This window comes from Callorhinus ursinus, unplaced genomic scaffold (genome assembly GCF_003265705.2).
Source record: "Callorhinus ursinus isolate GAN/ISIS: 27379988/994484 unplaced genomic scaffold, GSC_fseal_2.0 scaffold14, whole genome shotgun sequence".
Lineage (NCBI taxonomy): Eukaryota > Metazoa > Chordata > Mammalia > Carnivora > Otariidae > Callorhinus > Callorhinus ursinus.
In genome coordinates this window covers 35,565,886-35,586,236 of record NW_027397076.1, presented here as the reverse complement: position 1 = coordinate 35,586,236, position 20,351 = coordinate 35,565,886, and the positions used below count along the sequence as shown (strand labels likewise).

Genomic DNA, 20,351 nt, shown 5'->3' with positions numbered 1-20,351 from the left:
TCCCCTGCTCTACCTCTCTCAGACGCCATCCCCCCAAAAAAGTTCTATTTTCCTATATAATACCACTACCTCTTGATTTATCCACTTTAGACATTTTATATATTATGCACTTAATTCATATCATGATACATGAAGATTAAAGTCACTTACACGTAACTATATTCTTTAGATTCAACCATGGATATCTTCAACTTTCCCCTAGTCATCCAATTTCTTTTTTTAACACTCTTGAGAGCTGAATCAGTCAGGATTCAGTTAAAAATCGGCAATTATTTGGCCAGAGGGAATCGAATATATTTTTTGTGTATAAAATTAACTGAAAAATGAAGAGCGTTTCTGAATGTTGACACTGTTTAAGACGGAACACTTCTTTGTAGTGTGGGCTGTCCTGGGCACTGTGGGTGGTTAACCATCCTGCTGGCTCTGCTGAATTGTGACAACCAAAAATCTCTCCAGACATTGCTGAACGTTTCCTGTGAGGCAGACTTTCTCCCGCATGAGAACCACTGCCCTATGGCATCTACCACCCCTACAGCTGGAGGAATGACGAGAAGAAGCTGGAATTATTAAAATTTAAAAATGCAGGGGCGCCTGGGTGGCTCAGTCGTTAAGTGTTTGCCTTCAGCTCAGTCATGATCCCAGAGTCCTGGGATCGAGTCCCTCATCAGGCTCCTTGCTCAGTGGGGACCTGCTTCTCCCTCTACCTGCTGCTCCCTCTCTCTAACAAATAAATAAATAAAATCTTAAAAAAGAAAAAAAAACTTAAAAACGTAGACAAGGCAACATTTAACCCCTCAGACCTCTGCTGGTGGTGCTGGTGTCTCTGAGGAGCCTGATGAAGCTGGTTCTGCAGATGTTGAAAAACCTGCCAACACGATTCGATGGCTACCAGAGGAGGTACCGGCTGCCGTGGAGCAGCTCTGCGGGAGTGAGGCTCTCTGGAGCAGGAAGGACAAGGGGAGGGTGAGTCACCTTTTTTCTTCTAGCCCAGCCATCTCGCTCTAGTTCCCCTGGAGGCAGAGCCCAGCGGCAAGCCAGCTGGCAAAGCCCAGATCGGTTTGCAAATCCCAGTGTCAGCTTCACAAGGCTGATTGAGGTCATTTGGAGCTGAAAGACTCTAACTGGCACAAATGTCAAGCTCTCGTGTGTGATCCCAGGTGCTTTGAAGTGCTTACAAATCACTGGGAATCTGAGATGAAATTGGAAAAGCAAGCAAGGATAATGGACAGTCATGGTAAGAAGTTTGAGCTTACTCCCAAGGACAACAGAGAACCACTGAAGAGTTTAAGCATAGGAGACAACATACTGGATAATTTTTCCTGATGGCTAATCTTATCCATTGTGAATTGATTCTTTTTTTTTAAGATTTATTTATTTATTAGAGAGAGAGAGAGAGAGAGAGCAGGGGGGAGGGACAGAGGGAGAGAGAGTCCCAAGAGGACTCCGCGCCGAGCCCTATATGGGGCTCCATCCCACGACCCATGAGATCATGACCTAAGCCCAAACCAAGAGTCAGACACCCAACCAGCTGAGCCAACCAGGTGCCCCCATTGTGAATTGATTCTTACTGGCATCAAAAAGAAAACCACACGTCCAATATGGAGTCACTTATGTTCGGCCACATCACCAAACCAGGGCTTACTACCTAACCTAATGGCCTTTTCAACCTCCCCCAGAAATGTGGTCTTAACTGGCCAGTCAAGAATTTCTGGTCAGCCCCAGTAAGGTCACATGGACCCTCTCTATCCCCCAAAAGAAGATGAGGTAATTCACCTAATAAGACCCTTTTGTCCCCAAAGGAAGGTGACCTCCCCCAAATAACCTGTTTATGACTTCCTTATCCTGTCTTTAAAAACCTTTCCCTTTCTGTAGCCCTTTGGAGCTCCCCTCTACTTACTAGATGGGATGCTGCCTGATTCATGAATCCTTTAATAAAGCCAAGCAGGTCTTTAAATTAACTCAGTTGAATTTTGTTTTTTAACACTGGTTTTGCTCTCACTATTACTTGATTTCCAATCTTGGATATTCCCTTAAACCGCTCTAGGACTGTTATCCCCATCAGAGTTAGTGGCTCCCTTCAATGGGTGCTCAGAGCTTGCTATATATGCCTTTTTGTCATTTTTTGTTATTGTTTAATTGTCTATTTCTCCCACTAGACTATTAATACCTTGACAGGAATTGTGTTTCATTGATTTTTGTTTGCCTGCAGTCTAACATAATAAGTATTCCTTAAAGGCTTAATGGAAGGATGAACTGGCAAGAAGAAATAAAAATATAAATGTATTTGGAAACCTACACCTCCTAGATGCATAATGATTTCTCATGTGACAAAGAAATATTTTTAAACTGCAGACCACAATTATACATTTAATAATGTAGAATTAGCAGCTAAACAGAACAGGTAAGTGAACCCTCTTTTTAATTATACATGGATATTTCCTAATATCTGTGTAATAAATTACTAGGATTGGTGGCAACTCTAGAACATAAAAGTAGATTTTCTTAAATGACAAAAATATGCAATAATTATGGAAAACTGCCAAAGTCATATTTAATTTAGTTCCTTGAAAGATATGTCCACCAGCGACACTCCAGGGCGCACACAGAGGTACTTCTGGGTTGCAGATTAAGATTAAATTGCTCCCCTTGTTTACTCCCTCAACTCATTCTTTCTGACTCTTCTTACCTACAAAGTCTCAATATCTGCCTCCCAGTCTGGCGGAAGAGTTGGTTTTTCCAGCCTCCCACCTTGACTCCTTCCTTGCTTTCATTACTTCCTCACAGCTCAGCCATTTTTTTTTTTTAAGATTTTATTTACTTATTTGAGAGAGAGAGAGAGCACAGGCAGGGTCAGAGGCAGAGAGGGAGAAGCAGACTCCCCATTGAGCAGGGGGCCCGTCACGGGGCTCGATCCCAGGATCCAGAGATCCTAAGCCGAAGGCAGACACTTAACCAAACTGAGCCACCCAGGAGTCCCCAGGTCAGCCATTCTTAACACCCTCCTGACCTGACCCTGGCGCCTCTCCTTCCCCTGCTTCGCACCAGATTGGCCCAGGCTCTGGGTGGCACCCAAACAGGTAAATGGCCAGTAGGTTGAGGTGTCACAGTGACAAGAACTTATCTTTGGAGTTAAGTGGACTCACGTCAAGTCCTGCTTCTGCTACTTTCTCAGCTCTGTGACTTTGGGAAATTTATTCAACTTTACTCGTTTTCAGTATTCTCTTCTCTAAAGTGGCAATAATGTCTATCTTATTGGGTCGTTAGGAAAATTAAAATATATGTTACATGTAAAGTACCAAGCATAATGCCTGCTGTCTTACGTGGGAAACTGGAAACTGGCTCTGAGAGGGAGATGTGCGTGCAGGGGTTTTATTAAGGAATGCCCTTGGGATCAGTATCGGGGAGGGAAGAGATGGGAGTGGGCAGGGAAGAAAACTGAACTAGAACGTGGTCACAGTAAGCCCTGGGGCTGGGAAAGTCCTTCAGAGTGGCTCTGGCTTGCACCCCATCGGCCAGTGGACATCCCCCAGGGACGTTACGTGACCTCGGATGAGGCGACTGTCCTCAGCTGAGGGCAGCTCCCAGAGGCTGAAAGCTGTCAGCTGCCAACAGCACTCCCAGCAGTTGAGGGAATGAGGCTCAGATCTGAGTCCGGGATCTGGGCAGCGCAGCAGAGATACTGACAAATGGTGCTGTGGTAGAGGACAAAAACGCGTGCAGTCTTTGTCTCTGGTTCCTGGCACGGAGCTCTTAAGGTTCTTAAGGTTCTTGGCGTTTCCTGAGTGATAAGATGTCTTTCATCGCTCATAACAAACCCTCTGATCGCGCCTGAGTTTATGCTAACAAGGTGACTTAGGGTGGGACCCCTAGGTCAACTCGATGGGGGCTGGGCCGGTCACCAGAAAGACCAAGTGATTTGAAAATTGCAACTTTGAGCCCCACCCACCAACCCCCCTGGGAAGAAGATGGGGGTAGAGATTGAGTTCTATACAAACTTTTGAATGAGGCTGGTGAATAGATTGAAGTGCTGGGAGAGTGGGGTGCCTGCAGAGGTCGTGGAAGCTCTGTGTCCCCCCACCCCTCACCCCAGAGTTATCTGTTGCCCATGCATCTCTGCCATTGGCTGTCCCTAAGTTGTAACCGTTATAATGAACCAGTAATCATAGATAAAGTGTGTTCCTGAGTTCTGCGAGCCATTCTAGCAAATCAGGGAACCTGAGGAAGGGATTCATGAGGCTCTCTGATTTATGGCCAGTTGGTCAGATGTATGGGTTAGAAGTGGGGATGATCTTGTGGGACTGTAAGGACTGGGTCCTTACCCTGTGCCGTCTGCACTAACTCTGACCAGTCAGTGTCGGAATTGAGTTGAACTGTAGGACACCCAGTTGGAGTTGGAGAACTGATTGGTTGTCAGAAAAGCACACCGGGCAAATACTTGATAAATGTAGTAGTTCTGTAAGTCGAAAGAAAAACAAAAACAGTACTAACACATAGTGGACAGTCAGTAAATATTTCCTGAATGAGAGAAGTGCTCACCCTTTGCACCAAAATCTTGATTACAGCTGTTAGTTGGTGCCACCCAGTTTCTAACTGCCTTTAACTATACCTGAGTAGGATTCTTTAACTCACGGCTTCATGAAAATAGCAAAAGGATTAACAGCTGAACCCTCTAAATGGAATAAAAGCTATATTCTGGCACAGTTTTATGAATATGAGCTAATTTTAAAGTGTGTGTGTGTGTGTGTGTGTGTGTGTGTGTGTGTGTGTGTGTGTGTGTTGTCTGAACTATAAAAAACCCCACTCAGGAAGACATTGGTCGGATGCTTAGGTGGGGCTGGGGAGGGAGATACCAAGCAAGCCAAGGAGCATGATTAACTCCACTCCACACCTGAGGTCCATAGGCCGTGAAAAGAAAACTTCTTGGTCCCTTCGCAGTGCTGATTCTCTTCTCTCTTTAACCAGGTTGAACACCATCTACTCCCCGCCTCTCCCCACGCCCCAGGGCCTCCCTCTCTCCCTGTCGGCTTCTGAATGGCCAACTTCAGCAACAGGGGGTTTGTGCACACAGAACGGGATTCTCAGTTTCTGCTTGTGATTTCTCAGAGCTCACCCTTCAAGCGCATCGTCACACTGAACAGATTTCTAAAGAGATTTGCATTGCTCCACTGTGTCTTCCTGCCAATGCCATGCTGCTGTTGTGTGAAAGGCACATCCCTCTTTTGCTGCCTGTGAGCTCTGTCTCCCTCCTGGGCTGCAGGGACGTTGCAGGATTTGACAACCATCCTGTCCTCTGGCCAGGAGGGTAGAGCTTCCCGGCGACACACGGCCTGCAAATGCTCCCATTTGGCCTAGACTAAAACAGTTCCTAGGATCGATTCAATAGGTAACTAACAAGAGATATGGGAAATGCAGCCCAGTGCCAAAGGCCTGGCTGGGGCTGGGGCTGGATGTGATGGGTGAATGGCAGGTCACGCCTGCATTTTTGTGCCTTCCTTCAGCATCACTGTGGGACTTGAGACTAGGAACAGAGACTGAGAATATTACAGACGGACTCATGCTGGAGTGACTCACTGGACATATTAGAAAGCCTGGGGGCATTCAAATTCCATGTTGGTGAGAAATTCCAGTTTGAAAGACTGCCCATGTTATCCAGGCTGAATAAAACACTCATATCTTCAGGAAAGGATCAATACCCCAAGTGAAGGACAAAGGCTTAGCCAATTGGAGGTGTTAGGGAATAAGGTCTATAGTGTCCGGAAGATAAATTTCAATATAAAATAGTCAAGAGTATAAAATAGTAACTTTATATACACATAGTATAAAAGCAGGCTATATTTTTATCCATCTTCTAAAATTTTTTTTAATTTTAGAGATTAAGAGAGAGTGCAGGGGGAGGAACAGAGGGAGAGGGACAAGCAGACTCCCTGCTGAGCGTGAGCCTGCCGCAGGGCTGGGTCTTACCACCTGAGATCAGGACCTGAACCGAAATCAAGAGTCGGACACTCAACCAACTGAACCACCCAGGCGCCCCTGTTTTTATCCATCTTAAATCTCCTACCTAAAATTTAAAAATAAAAATCTTCTCATGAACGCACTTTCCCTCTAGCTGACGTTCCAAAAACAAAACAAAACAAAACACTCCCCAAAAGAGCTGTCTGCAGGTTGCCTCTGATTCCTTGCCTGCTATTCTCTTGTATCCACTCCAATCGGGCTTCACTTTCATCACTCTGATGAGTCAAGGGCACCAACGACCTCTTCTTGGAAAAGCTTTCCTCATTTGGTTTCTAGAACCCTGAACTCACTTGGTTTTGCTTTTATCTCTCTGGCTTCCCCCTAGTCTCTTGCTGGTCCCATCTTTTCTTCTCAACGTCTTACTGTTATGGTGTCCTAGGGCTCCACCGGCTCTTCTCCATCCCTTGGTTGTCTCATCTAATCTTCTGGCTGTATTTGCTTTATGACTGCCAATTGCCTACCTACAGCCAGGCCTCTCCCCTCAACTCTGGACTTGTACACCCAACTGCCTTCTCTTTTCCTACTTGTATGTCTAATAGATGTCATTGTTCTGCTCTCCCACTCCAACCCATCGTCACCACCAAACCCACTCCATCCACAGCGTTCCCCATCTCAGACGGTGGTGATTCCATTACCCCTAGTCGTTTAGGCCTCAAAGCTTGCAGTCATCTTTGACCCTCCTTTCTTTCATGCCCCACATCTAATCCATCCGGAAATCCTATTGTATCTACTTTCAAAATATGTCCAGAATCTGATTGCTTCTTCCTAGTTTCATTACTACCTCCCTGGTCACCATAATTTCCTCCCTTAGTTGTTGCTCTTGGCCCCTAACTGGTCATGTCACTCCTCTGCTCAAAATCTTTTAGTGGCTGCCTATTTCTCTCTGAATAAAGGCCAAAATACTTTCAGTGACCTACCAAGCCCTATAGGATCTTGCCCAGTTACTACTGATCTCATCTTTTATTTTTCTCCCTCTCACTCACTCTATTCCATTTTTTTTTTTTTTTTTTTTTTTTTACTGCTCCTTGAATTTAGCAAGCGTGCCTCTACCTCACGGCCTTTGCACTGGCATCCCTTCTGCCTGGAATGTTCTTCCCCACATGTCTGCATGGCTCACGCCCTCAACCTTTTTGAGTCCCTTCAAATGACATCTTCTCCACGAGGCCTTCCTTGAGAACCCAACTTAAAACTGTCATACCACACCCCTCCCCTCCCCAGCGTTCCCAATCCACCTGCCCTGCTTTGTTCTGTCCTCATACCCCTCACAACATCCTAACACACTCGATACCATAAACTATTTGCTGCATGTTGTTTCCCCTATTCTGTTCACTGAATGCCAGCACCTACAACAAGGTTGGCAAATATTAGGATTTAATCAGTATTATTGAATGAATTAGTTATACTACTTATACAATTATACTTAATTATTAAATTTCAATGCAACTATTTTTACAGAACCAATAATTCCATTATTTTTATGGCATAGTTTACAATCACACACTGTCATTAACAACTACTAATTATTTTCACTACTTCAGTGTCACTTTGCTGAAAATCATATAATCCTCTTCTGCAGATTCCAAAGTACCTGTCCTTTCTAAGCGTGCACAAGGGAAACTCCCTATCTGTACCCAAACATTGCCTGTATTCTAAATCATAATAACCAGCCTTTGTGGCTCAAACACTGGAACAATATGGCCACACACAGGGTTGTGGGACCAGGTTGCCACGGTAACCTCTACTCCCATCTTCTCTGAGTTTAAGTGTTCAATGCTAAAATTGCACATTCTCGAGTTCAACATGCTTTGACTATGCCAGGCCTTAGCTGGCAGGAAATTAAATGACAGTGTTATTATTCACCATAATTACTTGCTAATGATAATTTATATTTAGAAATAGGAGAAAATATAGAAAAAGGATATTTAGGAGAGTTTTCAATCCACCTAAAGCTGTTTGAAAATTGGTACTAGCTTTGCATGTTGTGGGGACACGATCTTAACATTCCTGGTCCCCAACATGCACCATCCTGCCCCATAATATACCTCTACCTTTCAGTTTATTGTGTTCCTATGTAAGATAACCGAACTTGCTTCCTTTGTCTCCAGTTCTCTGGGAGACTCAAACAAAGAAAGAAGTTTTTGGAGAATATATGATTGATATAGTTTAAGTTGTGGATAGTGACGATCTAGTTTTAAGAGGAAAATGAGCCAACAAAAAAATTCTTCAATTTCTTGATTATCTGGGAAAAGTAAGATAATCATCATTTTAAAAATAATAAATCTGGAGTAGGTCAGGTAGTAAAAATCAATGGCAACTTTTTTTTACATAACCTTTTCCATTTTCAGAAACATAACTCTAATCTTTATAACTAAGTACATTTCCTTAATAATGGAATGAAGGTATCTCATTTTCTAGTTCTATGTGTATTTTTCAAATCAAAGACGGCTACTGGCACCACACTTAAGCCATAACAGATCCTGGAAGTCTGGATCAAGCTGTGGCAGTGGGCACGGAAGGGGAGGAGTGCAGTCGTGAAGGTATTTATGGCATGGAATCACCTGTGAGTGGATACAAGTATGGAGGAGAGCGAACAGGTTGATTGTCAGATTTCTGACATGAGCAAGTAGGTAGAATAGTGGCTTGGCACTGCCAACCAGAGTTAAGGCATCTAACCCAGCAGGGCTTTTGCAAGAAGATGGAAGGGAGATCCCATTTGGGGCACGTGGGCCACTGGGTGAATATGGTTGGTGGGCAGTGGTGTGAGCTGGTCCGATGAGAGGCTTGGACCGGAACTGTAGATTGAGAGTGACGTAGGCAGGCCACTGAGGCCAGTCCAATTTCCAGAACTTGTGAGAATGATGACTGGGGACTCAAAAAATGCGACTTTTTACTCTATTTTATCTCCAAACAAACACTGCAAAGGATATACACCCAGGGACATGTGAGCGGACACGGCCCCCTAGGCAGAGTTCTGGTCCCAACAGTCCCTAGGTGTGAGGAATCTGTGCGTCAAGGGAAGCAGAATCATGGGGCTCACTCTGCTGTCTTTTATTCTATTTTAGGCAAGGCTTGGGGTAGGGGATGGTGAAGAGAGGGGAAGACAGGTCATTTTTCGAATGTCCAGCTTGTCTCCATATGAAGAATCTTCTTGCTGCACCCTAGCAACAGACTTCTGCCCCTTATTTCTTGCCATACCATTGGCCTTTTGGAGGTTTCAGCAGATCAGGCCTCCCCCAAGGGAGTTATCAGCACATAAATAGTAGCTGAGGCTTTGGGCTTGGAGGGAATCCCAGGAAGGACAGAATGAGAAAAGAAGGGGCCAGAGATGGAACCCTGGGGAACCCCAACATCTAGGACCAGAGAGAAGAACCATAAAGGAAACTATGAAGAGTTTTCAGAGAAACAGGAGGAAAAATGGGGAGGGTGGGAGGAAGGAAATGGTGTTCTACAAATCAAAGGACAAGGGTTTCAAGCAGGGAAGAGTGTTCCACTGTGCCAAATGCTCGATAGGGCTGAAGATTAGCCCCATGGGGTAAGAGGCAGTTAGGAGATCACTGTGACATTGGCCAAACTGAGTCTTACTCCTTCGAGCCAGAGAGCAATGCAGGGCCAAGAGGTAAGGATAGGAATCTATGCTGAGGTGGCTAGAAGAGGGAGTCACAAGATTCAATTTTTCGTGGTCCGATACACATGATTTATGTTATATGTATTATATAAAATATAATTTAGGGGCACCTGGGTGGCTCAGGCGGTTAAGCGTCTGCCTTCGGCTTAGGTCATGATCCCAGGGACCTGGGATCAAGCCCCGCATCGGGCTCCCTGCTCAGCGGGGAGTCTGCTTCTCCCTCTACTTGCCACTCCCCCTGCTTGTGCTCTCTCAATCTCTCTCTCTCTCTCCCTCTGTCAAATAAATAAATAAAATCTTAAAAAATATATATATATATAATATAATTTATATCGAAACTATTTGTAGGTTTTAAGTCATCATTTAATTTATTGTCTATATAGGGGTGCCTGGCTGGCTTAGTTGGTAGAACATGTGACTCTTGATCTCAGGGTTGTGAGTTCAAGCCCCACAGTGGGTGTAGAGCCTACTTTATTAAAAAATATTGTCAGGGGCGCCTGGGTGGCTCAGTTGGTTAAGCGACTGCCTTCGGCTCAGGTCATGATCCTGGAGTCCCCGGATTGAGTCCCGCATTGGGCTCCCTGCTCAGCAGGGAGTCTGTTTCTCCCTCTGACCCTCTTCCCTCTTGTGCTCTCTATCTCTCATTCTCTCTCTCAAATAAATAAATAAAATCTTTAAAAAAAAATAAAAAAATAAAAAATATTGTCAGATTGTACAGATCCATGGGGGAGGGAGAAGAAAATACACCACAATTCTTACAGTGCCCGCAGTAGGACAGTGTTTTTTTTTTTTTAAGATTTATTTATTCATTTTAGAGAGCCGGGAGAGAGAAAGCAAGCAGAGGAGGGGCAGAGAGAGAGAGAGAATCTCTAGCAGACTCCCCACTGAGTGCAAAGCCGGACTTGGGGCTCGATCTCACGACCCCGAGATCAGGGCCTGAGCGGAAACCACAAATCGGGTACTCAACCAACAGAGCCACCCAGGCGCCCCGGATAGTGACTTTATGAGTGTGCTTCCCTTTTTATTCTCTTCTTCCTTCTTCTTCAAATGGTTAATAATATGCTCATGTTACTTTCAAAAGAAAAAAACATTTTGAAGATCACAAAAGTATATTTTATAGGGTATTTGCTGGCAGTTATTCCAAATGAGTAAGGAATGACAAGTATTGTTTCCAACTTTTTTTAAAGATATTTTTTATGTATTTATTTGACAGAGAGATAGAGAGCACAAGCAGGCAGAGTGGCAGGCAGAGGGAGAGGGAGAAGCAGGCTCTCTGCTGACCAGGGAGTCTGATGCGGGGCTCGATCGCAGGACCCTGGGATCATGACCTGAGCTGAAGGCAGCCGCTTAACCGACTGAGCCACCCAGGCACCCGTTTCCAACTTTATTTGAAACTTTTAGTGAGGTCTATTTTATTTTTGTTTTTTAAAGATTTATTTATTTTAAGGAGAGAGAGAGTGGGGGGGAGGGGCAGAGGAAGAGGGAGAGAATCCTCAAGCTGACTCCCTGTTGAGCAAGGAGCTGGACACGGGGCTTGATCCCAGGACCCCGAGATCATGACCTGAATTGAAACCAAGAGCCAGATGCTTAACTGACTGAGCCACCCAGGCACCCCAAGTTAGGTCTTTTTTCATATAGATGATTTGTATTTGAACATCAGAGAAAAAGTGTAGGACATTGAAAACATCAACACGTAGGTTTAAAAGAGTAAGCTCTTAAAACCTGCTGCATTTTAGAATCACACTGAAAGCTTTGCAGAAAATATTGATGCTCAGGCCAATTACATCAGAATCTCTGAGGGTGAGGGGCTCCTGGCTGGCTCAGTTGAAGAAACGTGTGACGCTTGATCTTGGGGTCATGAGTTCGAGCCCCACATTGGGTGTTGAGATTACTTAAATAAATAAAACCCAAGCCCAAGCTTGGGTATTTATTAAAGCTGCACAGGAGATTCTAGATGCAATCAGGGATGAAAATATCTGGATTAAGCGGCAAAACAGGACTGTGTCTAAAAAAGATCATTCCATTGCCTTTTCTCCTCCCCGATCTTTTACAGATCAAGTCACCTTGACACAATTCCAAAGCATCCTATACCATTCTTCCCATTAGTCTGTAATTATTTATGTATTTGTGTGACTTTTCCATTAATGTCTGTCTCCCCCACTAGTCAGTGAGCTGGGTGATGACAGGGACCCTGATAGCTTTATGCACTTCACTGAGCTCCCAGCACTGGCCTGGTGGAGTATAGTTGCTCAATAAATATCTGTTGAATGAATAAAACAGTATCAAAACATTTACAGACGATGGGTATGTTTCACACTGGAAAATAAATTTTGTCTCTTCCCTCCCAAGGTGGGTCAGACTGGCCTGAAAGGGAGACACGGAGCCAAAGGGAGCCACAATTAGGCATAAGGCTGAAGCTGGAAAAAGCAAAGAGGAATGGAATACACATTCACAAGAGGCCTGCTAGGAAGCCAAGAAGGACCTAAATAAAGCTTCAAGTCCTAGAGACAAGAATGAGAACAACTGAAGTCTGGGGTTTGCAAAATGACACAGGAAGCAAGTTCAGAGGGAGACATGAAGAGCTCCCATCCCCAGGGCTAAGAGCCTTTTGCTGATGCCCAAGGCCAAGTTCCTGAGAATTAAGGGCACCTATGCTGTCCAGACAAATTCCAGAAGGGCCCTGCAAACCCTGAAATCCTATGACCCTTATTCAAACAGTACCTGTCAGGTCAAAAAATTGGAACGACAGTGAGAAAGTGCAACCTTTCATTTCATGAATAGAAACCCCAAATCAGTGAACTGATGTTATGTTTGTACCTTCCCTGCTTCAAGAGTGTACATAACAAAGGGGAAAGAGGGCTTGAAATTAATAATAAATATAATGCCTTATTTAAATCATATCTTAAGTTTATAATAGCTTCCAAAAATATAGTGTGGAAATCTAAGTGTGTTATGTAACCTTCATTTCTAAAATGGCTCAGACATGTGATTGATTTAGTATTTAAAATAGTCAGTGGCTCAACATTTCAAAGGTTGATTCTCAACACATTCACGTATGGCTGCCGATATTGCCCATCTAGATATAAAAACAGAACTCACTAGAGATTGCCAAGGACACATGAAGAACATTCCACAGTCTGTAAATTAAGGGACAGTTTGTTTTTATCTTCCTATAGCCATTTACTTTCTCATTGAAGATGTCCATTTGACTGGGGTCATTTGGTATAAAACCTTGTAAGTAAAGGAAGAAATTAGCAAAGATATTTGAAATAAAGCTTTTGCAATTGTTTGAAAGAGGACAAAAGTATAGAAACCCATTTTTGTATAAACAGCTAGAAGTAAGAATTCTAGGTGAATTTTGAAAAGATAACAAGTAGTATCATTTTCCGAGTCCTTCATTATATAAACTGTATTTCTAATGTCGTGGAAGTGAAGCAGAGACAGGATTTTACCATTTCCAACTGGCTCCAGAAAAATTGCTTCCAAAAACAAAGATTTTCTCAGTAAGTGTGAATTCTGTCCTTACAAAATGATTTGAAATCAAGGTCGGAAATCAATGAAGCAAACCAAAAAGGATACCCAGGGCAAGCTCTTTAATCAATAGAAACACAGCTGTACACAGAGCAGGTAGGTAATGTCTTCAGTCCCCTGAAATATCCTTAGCAGCTTATAGTACACCCAGGCAGGGAAGCATTCCCCTTCATACTGCAGATTTCCTCTTACAAAAAAGCTTTCATACAGAAGCAAGTGAAAAGATGGAGTGTGTCTTTCTCCTGCGGGAGTCCCTAGTCTGTGTGGAAACATGGCCGCCGTTGGTGTCCACCCAGTGTGAGGATGTCACTTGAGCCTCTGCTGCGCAGACTGCCCCTGTACTTCTTTCTGAGCCTGCTTCTTTGCTGCTGTCCGAGCCTTTCCCAAGACAGCAACATCCATGTTCCACCTGCTTGTTGCTTGCTCTGCCACGGGTGGCTTCGCAGCGTGACCAAGCTCCCATCCGGCTTCCTGAGTAGCTCTGTCAGCCTCCTGGCCATGCCGGGGCCCACAGCACTCAGCAGAAAACAATCACCACCAGCAAAGCCTGGGATTCAGATGTTCCGCACAAACCTCTAGGTAATATCCATCATCATCCGGTCCCAAGCTAGGCATGACTGAAGAATAACTGAGTAACACAGCTGCTGTTGTTATGGAGAATGAGAGAGAGAGAAGTAAGGACAGAAGTCTCAGGCAGGCACCTTAGTAATTATTTATCTGCTGCCTGATTGTTCTTATGAAAGAGAAAAGTAGCTCCTTGGTGTGAGAAGGGACACCTGAACAAAGCCTGTTGGGAGTCTTGGGTCTCCCCTAGACCAGCTATATGATCTTGGGAAGGTGTAATTTATTCATCTATACTGAAGTTCAGCATTGCTGGGAGAGTTCAGTGAGGCCCCTTGAGCTGAGGCAGGAGGTGCTTATGCCCCTCTAGACCACCTCTTGCTGGGTTTGTGTGGAGCTGCTCCAATTCCATCTTACCCAGCCCTCCACTCGTCAGCCCACTCCTAGCTCCAGTTTTCATTACTGGACTTAGTACCTGAGTATTCATGATACTTTACATAATACCTAAGAAGTGTTCATGAGCTAACTCAACATAAACTTAGGGTTCCTAAGTCCTATGTTCTGGACTGAACAAAATGGGTACATTCCCCCCCCCCCCCCCCCCCCCCGCACTCATGAAATTTACAAGTCAAATCAGAGAAACAGACATTAATCAAAAATGATGGTGGGGGATGGGCGCCTGGGTGGCTCAGTTGGTTAAGCGACTGCCTTCGGCTCAGGTCATGATCCTGGGGTCCCGGGATCGAGTCCCACATCGGGCTCCCGGCTCAGCGGGGAGCCTGCTTCTCCCTCTGACCCTCTCCCCTCTCATGCTGTTTCTCTCTCACTCGCTCTCTAATAAATAAATAAAATCTTAAAAAAAAAATGATGATGGGGGCGCCTGGGTGGCTCAGTCGTTAAGCATCTGGCTTCGGCTCAGGTCATGATCCCAGCATCCTGGGATCGAGCCCCGAATCGGGCTGCTTCTCCCTCTCCAGCTCCCCTTGCTTGTGTTCCCTCTCGCACTGTGTCTCTCTGTGTCAAATAAATAAATAAAATCTTAAAAAACAAAATTATAAAAAATGATGATGAATGAGTCACACACTTGGGAAGGGGCTATGAAAAGGAAGCACCATTGGAGAGAATACCAGGGAGACCAAGGTTTCAAGGAGGGATTTCTCCAGGAAATGATCTCCAGGCAGAGCGTTGAAGGACGAGACAGAGTTAGGTAGATGAAGGGGCGCCTGGGGAGGAGGCGGCAAAGAGTGTGGCATGAAGAACTGAAAGAAGCCAGGGTAGCTGGTTGGCTTGGAGACCACGTTTGGGATTTGGGCTCTATCCTGAGGACAATGGGGAATCACTGAAGGGTTATAAGAAGGCTGATAGCAAAACCAGATCCGCATTTTGAAAGACACACCAGGTGTTGTGTGAAGAATATATTGGACAGATGAAAGAGTAGAAGTGGAGAGAGTAGTCTGGAGGCTGTTGCCATGATCTGGGTAAGAACTGATAATAGCCTGGCCTGAAGTGGTGAAAACCACACACAGGGCTGGATAGTGGGGTGAACACTACACGCCACGTCTGTCCCTTCATGGAGCTTATGGGGAAGGCATTAAACTAGTATTCACAGTGGGAGTGAGTACAATAGGGGGTAGAGAGTTCTACAAGTGCACTGAGCAAAGGTTCTAGAATACTCTGCTGATACTCCATCCCATCCTGGGCCTGGAGCCTGGCTTGAAGACAAGAATCTCCCAAGGACAGAGCTTATCCTTGAATCCCAAAGTTGGTGGCTCATTGATAAATCAGCTAGCTGCTGACTCATGCCTGGATTTCTGACTCTTCGGATTTTACCTTTTTGAAAAAGTGGACACCTGCTAAGCATCAAACTGGTTCCAATCTCTGTACCTTGGTCCTCTCCTTTCCAACCCCAGGTCCAGACTAGAACCCACAGAACACCTAAGCTTGCCAGTTAGGACCTCCACCTAGGTGTGACCAGATCAGTATCCCCAGGGCCTGACCCACCCCAGTGCAGGATTCTGTGCGAAATGCTAAACCTTCTTCTAGTTAGACCCCTACCGAGTACCACTGGTTCCCAAAATAAAGGAGCAGCTTTCCTCTAGCTATTCTTGATGAGGCACTTTCATTAAAAGCCCTTAGTTCCATTAAAAAAATCCCAAAAAACAAACAAAACAAAACCTTACTTCCAGCAATGGAAACTTATGGAAAATAAGGAAGTTATACACAGTCATCTTGATAGATTAATGACCAGTTTTGCTGAATTATTTTTATCCTGGTGAGAATGTTATAAAAACTTTGTTAATGTATATAAAAGCAGAAAAGAGATATTACATTTGAAAAGGACTCACACAAAATATTTATTGATATTCTTTTCTGAAATAGGTCACTTTCAGAAAAGACTGAAACCATTGTGGCTTTCCTTTTAGATTTCAAAGTGTGAAAGAAAAGGAGATCCTGATAAAAATCCTGACCTATGAAGTGAACAGTAAGAAAGGCATGAAAATAGAATTTTAGAATAAATAGTTAATTATGACTTTTCCACATATAAAATTCCACGCATAATAAAAACAATTGTACATGTTTAGTAGTGTATTGTGGAATGATAATTTGCATTGATGGCGCATTAACCAATTCAAGCAAACTTAATTATGACAAGCTTCAAGAGGGAAAAACAAGTCTGGCTCAGTTAGAATAATGATTAATTCAAAACTGCAATTAACACCTTGGAAGGTCTCAATAGAGAAACTAGCTAGATGTGCAGCAGTGACGTCATCAGACTGTTTATGTCTGGGTTGAACTGCATCAGTGGTGTGGGGCACAGGGTACAAAATATGTCTATTCTTTTTTTTTTTTTTTTTTCCCAGAAAGAGAGCACAGCAGGGGGAGCGGCAGACAGAGGGAGAAGCAGGCTTCCCACTGAGCAGGAAGCCTGACGTGGGACTCGATCCCAGGACCCTGAGATCATGACCTGAGCCTCAGGTAGACGCTTAACTAACTGAGCCACCCAGGCGCCCCTCTCTCTCTATTTTTAAAAAAAGAAAGACAGGTTTTTTGGAACTAGGATTGGTACAATGATTTATCTTTATAATATAATTGAATAGATTTTTTTGTACAGAACTAGGATCCCCGTCTCCCCCACCAAACATACTACCATCTCTCTTCTGATTTCTTCGGGAAACTAACAAAAGACATGTGGGGATCATAAACTATAGCTTCTACTTCTGACTCTCCCTCCGATCTTCTGTATAATTGTAGAGCCTTTCATGTAAATAACTCCAATGTCTGAATTCAAATTTGGTTTTTAATTTGTGCTCAAAGGCCAGGAACGTGCAGGTGTTACTGAAATGACTGGTGCGTGACGAACAATTTTTCCACATTAGGCACAAATAAAGGACTGCCCTTGGTTTGTGGTTACAGCAGCTCCTCACAGGACCTGCCACTGCAGTTTGCCTCTGGGAGTCAATAGGAGAGCACTTACCAGTCCGATTGCCTTCTCTGCCCCCAGTCACATGGCCTGCCACACACCGGATCGCAGTCTGTCCTTAAGACAGACCACCAAGTGGCTGAGTTAAACATTCTTAGCAACTAAATGAGATCACTGCCAGGCAAGATAATCAACTGTTGGGTAACTGGCTGCCACAATGGCAAAACCCACCAAATGATCACATTTTGGTTGATTTGTTGAAACTGGCCGCAGTTTCTGGTTTGGGAAGAGGGCAGTGTGGGTTGTGGAATAAGGAGTTGTTATGGAGTCAGCTCAAACTAGGTTGGAATTTTTACTGAGCCTCCTATCAGCTGGATTGCCTTGGACTCTTAATCTCTTTGACCTTGAATTTCCTTATCTGTAAAATGAAGAGATAAGAAAGCCTACTTGGTAGACTGTTGCAAATATTCCAGATAACATATATAAAATTCTGGGGTGCCTGGGTGGCTCAGTTGTTAAGTGTCTGCCTTCAGCTCAGGTCATGATCCCAGGATCCTGGGATCGAGCCCCGCAACGAGCCCTGCATCGGGCTCCCTGCTCAGCGGGAAGCCTGCTTCTCCCTCTCCCACTCCCCCTGCTTGTGTTCCTTCTCTCGCTTTGTCTCTCTCTGTCAAATAAATAAATAAAACCTTTAAAAAATATATATATATATATAAAATTCTATCACAGAGCCTGGCACATAGTAGGCAGTCAGTAAAAGGGAGCTAGTTTCTGAGAACCCTTCACTCCATCCTCCCATTGCTGTCAGGTGATACCTGAAAAAATACTATTTTTTTTTGCCTTTTTCTATTGGCAATCTCCTATCCAAACATGTCTGCCCAGTCCATTCATTCTCATACAAATGATCCTTGCTTACTCTTGCCTGAGTTTTCCCTAGCCTGGGAAGTCCTCCTCTTTTGCCTCTGTTTATCCAAATTGTTCCTATGTTTTCATTTGTTTTGTTTTGTTTTTTAAACCCAGCCCAAGTCCTAATTCCTTCTTTAGGGGATGCCTGACTCACTGACTTCCCACTCTCTTTGGTAATGGTTCCTGTAGGCTGTACCTCACTCTAAGTCATGCCAGGATTTCTTCTGTGCTAATCTTTTCAAGAGCAGATGGTAAGGTCCTTGGTGCGAGGATGGTATTACAAATTATATCTATATCTACCATGGTAGTCAGTCTAAAGCTGACCACATAATAGACTCTCACATTTCTGTGTACAGATACAGCATTATCACCTCCATATTGATTTTATTTGATGAGTAAGTACCTGTAATATTCATGCGTTTGTTGGACCCAGGACACAGCTTTGAATGAAACAGAAGTCAAATCATCTTTTAAAATCTTTCTTAGAATTCAATTAAAGAATCACAGAAACACCCTTTTCAAGCTGTAAGTGTCCTACAAAGTCATCTAAATCTGACCCTTGTTATTTTACAGTTGAGAAAACCGAGAACAATAGAGATGAAATGACTTGTCCACCACAGCCAGTTCAGGCGAGATCCAAAAGAGCAAGCTGGGTTTCTGACTCTCAGGCAGTGACACAAGAAGGGGACAGTTCCAGGAATGTCTAGCACTGAGATATACACACAATTAAGTGGGTACTCGTAATGGTTAATTGAATGTGTCAACTTGACTGGGCCATGGGCTGCCCAGATATTTGGTTAAATATTATTCTGGGTATGTCTGTGAGGGTATTTCTGAATGAGATTAATATTTGAATTGGTAGAATGAGCAAAGCAACTTGCCCTCCCCAATGTGGGTGGGTCTCATCCAATCTGTTGAAGGCCTGAATAGAACAGAAGGTGGGGTAAAGGAGAATTTATTCTCTGCCTGACTGTCTTCAGGCTGGGATGCTGGTCTTCTCACAGAATGAAAATTGTACCATCAGCCTCTTGGTTCTCAGGTCTTTGGATTCAGGCTGGAACTGCACCATTGGCTCTCCTGGGTCTTCAGCTTGCCAACCACAATCTTGGGACTTCTCAGCCTCCATAACCACAGGAGCCAATTCCTTATAATAAATCATATATATATAATCTCCTATTAGTTCTGTTTCTCTCTGGAGAACCCAGACTAATACAGTATTCAGTAATGAATGTGGGCAGTTGATATTTCCACAGTTCAATAGTGAGGAGGCACCAGACTTGTGAATCCCAACACCCTGTAATTGAGTTCTAATTCTGACTTGTGTGTTTTCCCCAGGGCCATGTAAACCATCTGAATCTCTGTCCTCTGGTTGTAAAATAGAAAAAGGAAATGGGGCTTGGTGTGGCTACAGAGGAGGCCATGGCAGGGAAAATGGTGTGAGAGGAGAAGCCTAAGAAGCTGCAGTGAGCTAGAGCCACCAGAGTAATGGAGGGTAAAGTTCCAGTCACAGCGCTGAGAAACGATCCATTGAAGAAGCTGCAGACCTCCCAAAAAAGTCTACAAAGATCTCCAAGTTTGGATTTGCCATAGATAGACGACAAAGAAAGCCTTAGCCATAGCCACCAAACTTGGATCAAGTAAGCCGAAAGAAACTGTTCCAACGCTTGCCCCAAAACCCTGTCAGTAGCAGCAGATTTTAATGAAGATGAAGATAGTGAACCAGAGGAAATGCCTCCAGAAGCAGAGATGAGGATGAAGAATACTGGAAGGGATACACGAACATCAGCAGGACCAAACTCCTTCAGTGAAGGAAAGCATGGTTTTTCTGAGAGCCAGAAGCTATGGGAACAAAATATGAAATCTCATCTTGGAAATGTCCATGACCAAGACAGTTAAATGGTATGTTTTGAAAATGGGGTGTGGGGTGGGTATAAAGTTAAAAGAAACAGTTTCCTTTTTTAAAGAATGGTAGAAGACTATCTTTGGAGCTGCTTTTTTTTTTTTCTTTAAGATTGAGTGGTTGGGGCACCTGGGTGGCTCAGTTGGTTAAGCATCTGACTTCAGCTCAGGTCATGATCTCAGGGTGCTGAGATCAAGCCCCGCATCAGGCTCTGTGCTCAATGGGGAGTCTGCTTCTCCCTCTGCTCTTCCCTCTCCCTCTGCCCCTCCCCTTACTCTCTCTCTCAAATAAATAAAATCTTTTAAAAAAAGATTGAGTGGTACACTAATAAATGAGAGTTTTAAATTTAAAAAAAAAGAAGAAAAAGAAAGAAAGAAAGAAAGAAAAAAAGAAGA

At 44.0% G+C, this 20,351-nt stretch overlaps 1 long non-coding RNA gene across 3 annotated transcripts in view; it reads right to left on the bottom strand.

The window, feature by feature from the left end:
• LOC141374115 (uncharacterized) overlaps window positions 1-20,351 on the bottom strand; it is a 98,884-nt gene that overhangs the window by 64,265 nt on the left and 14,268 nt on the right. The window contains exons 2-3 of one of the 3 annotated variants that reach the window (XR_012380717.1): window positions 19,075-19,200; window positions 13,222-13,812 (exon numbers count right to left, since the gene is read on the bottom strand). The exons of the other annotated variants lie outside the window; for them this stretch is intronic. This is a non-coding gene — a long non-coding RNA (uncharacterized lncRNA). Of the gene's footprint in view, window positions 1-13,221; window positions 13,813-19,074; window positions 19,201-20,351 lie in introns of those variants that run through there. 3 annotated transcript variants of the gene reach the window in all.